We start from the raw sequence: 2,560 nt of genomic DNA, 5'->3' as shown, positions 1-2,560 counted from the left end.
AAAGCCCTGAAGGACCTCCACCTCACTTCTCTTGACAGAATGAAGCAAACTCCCTCTGCAACTTGAGAGGTGGAATAACATGGTTCTCCCAACTCAAGAGTCCACCCCCAATAAATAACCATTTCCATCTCTCTCCTTACCTAGAAGAGCAGTCCCATGACTGGTTTTGGTTAGGTTTACATTCAAACTAACAGCTGATCACCTGAATAAATTTATTTAAAAATATTTTTTTGAATAAAAAAAAAGGAATGAGGTTTTATTGCTCTCTTGGTTTAGGCTTTCATACACTAAGTCCCTTATGACACCCTGATTACTTATGTAATGCATTAGAGAAAAGGGAGGAGTGTGCCATTTGTGATGCACACTTAAATAGATCTTCAGAAGGTTTGGCCCTGTACATTTTCAGTATGATACCCTTTCCAGACTATAAAAACCACCCATGGTTCATTCATTTAATAAAAAGATGCAGAAATAAAAAGACAAGCCTAAATAATGTACAGTTACTGGAATCTGAGCCCTACTTCCTGCTGCCGTTGTCAGTTATCACACAGCCTGTAAACCCCACCACCCATTTACCAGCATCGTATAGGCTGTAGCATAAATCACATTCTAGTGGCAAACGCTGAAGGCTGTGAACACAAGTTCACACCACAACACCCACACCACCTCTCTGATGTCAGCTCTACATCCGCTTCCGAGAGGGAGGAAACATCGTGTCAAATCAAAAGGTTTGTTTCACCTTCTGAAAGAAGCTTTGGTTCTTCTGAGAGGATGTAATGTTGAGTTACTCCCAGAGACTAGTACACACACAACATATTTATAATACAATCATTTTGGGATCTAATGCATGTACATCTAGATTTTAAAAAGGTAGATAAAATTTAAAAATCAAATATCATACAATAAGGCACATAAAATGTAATTTGCATAAATAACCGGAACCAACAATCTGATATCTCTGTCGTTCCATCATTCTTGTCAGCATTAATCATAAAAACTCACAACAGTCATCCAACCATTCGATTCATTGATTTTAAAATGTCTGCCCACAACCCCATTGATTTGGCCCTTGCATCATAATTGGATTAGGCTAATGTCCATTTGTAATTAAGAAGGTTTAGGGTCATTTGGAGGTGAACTAAGAAGATTTAGGATCATTTGGAGGTAAATTAAGAAGGTTTAGGGTCCTTTGGAGGTGAATTAAGAAGGTTTAGGGTCCTTTGGAGGTGAATTAAGAAGGTTTAGGGTCCTTTGGAGGTGAATTAAGAAGGTTTAGGGTCCTTTGGAGGTGAATTAAGAAGGTTTAGGGTCCTTTGGAGGTAAATTAAGAAGGTTTAGGGTCATTTGGAGGTAAATTAAGAAGGTGTAGGGTCATTTGGAGGTAAATTAAGAAGGTGTAGGGTCATTTGGAGGTAAATTAAGAAGGTGTAGGGTCATTTGGAGGTAAATTAAGAAGGTGTAGGGTCATTTGGAGGTAAATTAAGAAGGTGTAGGGTCATTTAGAGGTAAATTAAGAAGGTGTAGGGTCATTTGGAGGTAAATTAAGAAGGTGTAGGGTCATTTGGAGGTAAATTAAGAAGGTGTAGGGTCATTTGGAGGTAAATTAAGAAGGTGTAGGGTCATTTGGAGGTAAATTAAGAAGGTTTAGGGTCATTTGGAGGTAAATTAAGAAGGTTTAGGGTCATTTGGAGGTAAATTAAGAAGGTGTTGGGTCATTTGGAGGTAAATTAAGAAGGTGTAGGGTCATTTGGAGGTAAATTAAGAAGGTTTAGGGTCATTTGGAGGTAAATTAAGAAGGTTTAGGGTCATTTGGAGGTAAATTAAGGTTTAGGGTCATTTGAAGGTGAATTAAGAAGGTAAACTGGACACCTAGCTAATGCAGAGAGCTGCACAAATCAAGATGCCCAAAACCTATTTCCAGGTGTGGTTTCAACAGTACTCGATGGGTATCCTGAATAGCTGACTGGATAGGCTGTGATTGAGGGAGTGGATATCTTTATACTAAAGCTCGTCTCTCCAGCTCTATCAGGTTGGGGATCTGTCATTATGGAACATCTTAAAAAGAAGGGATTGCACAAAACAAAATAGACCGATTGCATTAGCTGAGGCAGAAGCATCTTTTAGAACATTGCTACAAATCAAGTGATATCAATAGATAACATTAATAGGAGTTTGAGCAGACTGGGGAGAGAAAGACTATATTCTCCCCTGCAGCTCTGTTGGCATAGTCACTTTGGTGATACAATGAGAAGTGGATTAAACTCTGCAGAGAGGAAAAGAATAGAGCCAGGGTATTCAACTCTGACCCTACGAGGTCCAGACTGCAACTGGTTTTCAGTTCTGCCTGATTATGAATTGCTCTCCCACCTGGTGTCCCAGGTCTAAAGCTTTTCCCTGATTAGAGAGTAAGAAGGAACTAAATAAATGCCGTGGAACTGGCTTTGAGGTCCTGATTTGATTTTGAGAGTACTGGAGGAAGGAGAGAAGTGAGCTGAATCAAGAGTCTTTACAGGCAGAGGGGCCTGAGTCCATCTCCTCCAACAAACTCAAACTAGCTCCC

At 39.7% G+C, this 2,560-nt stretch overlaps 1 protein-coding gene across 1 annotated transcript in view; it reads right to left on the bottom strand.

Annotated features, from left to right (window-relative positions):
* Positions 1 to 438: 438 nt before the first annotated feature.
* LOC118376465 (rho-related GTP-binding protein RhoG-like) overlaps positions 439 to 2,560 on the bottom strand; it is a 7,744-nt gene continuing 5,622 nt past the window's right edge. Inside the window, exon 3 of the mRNA XM_035763179.2 lies at positions 439 to 2,560. This exon is cut by the window's right edge and continues 503 nt beyond it. The gene's annotated coding sequence lies outside the window, so the exon portion shown is untranslated.

This window comes from Oncorhynchus keta, chromosome 30 (genome assembly GCF_023373465.1).
Source record: "Oncorhynchus keta strain PuntledgeMale-10-30-2019 chromosome 30, Oket_V2, whole genome shotgun sequence".
In the NCBI taxonomy this organism is placed as follows: domain Eukaryota; kingdom Metazoa; phylum Chordata; class Actinopteri; order Salmoniformes; family Salmonidae; genus Oncorhynchus; species Oncorhynchus keta.
Note: the sequence above shows the minus strand (reverse complement) of the source record. Positions and strands in the feature narration are given on the sequence as shown.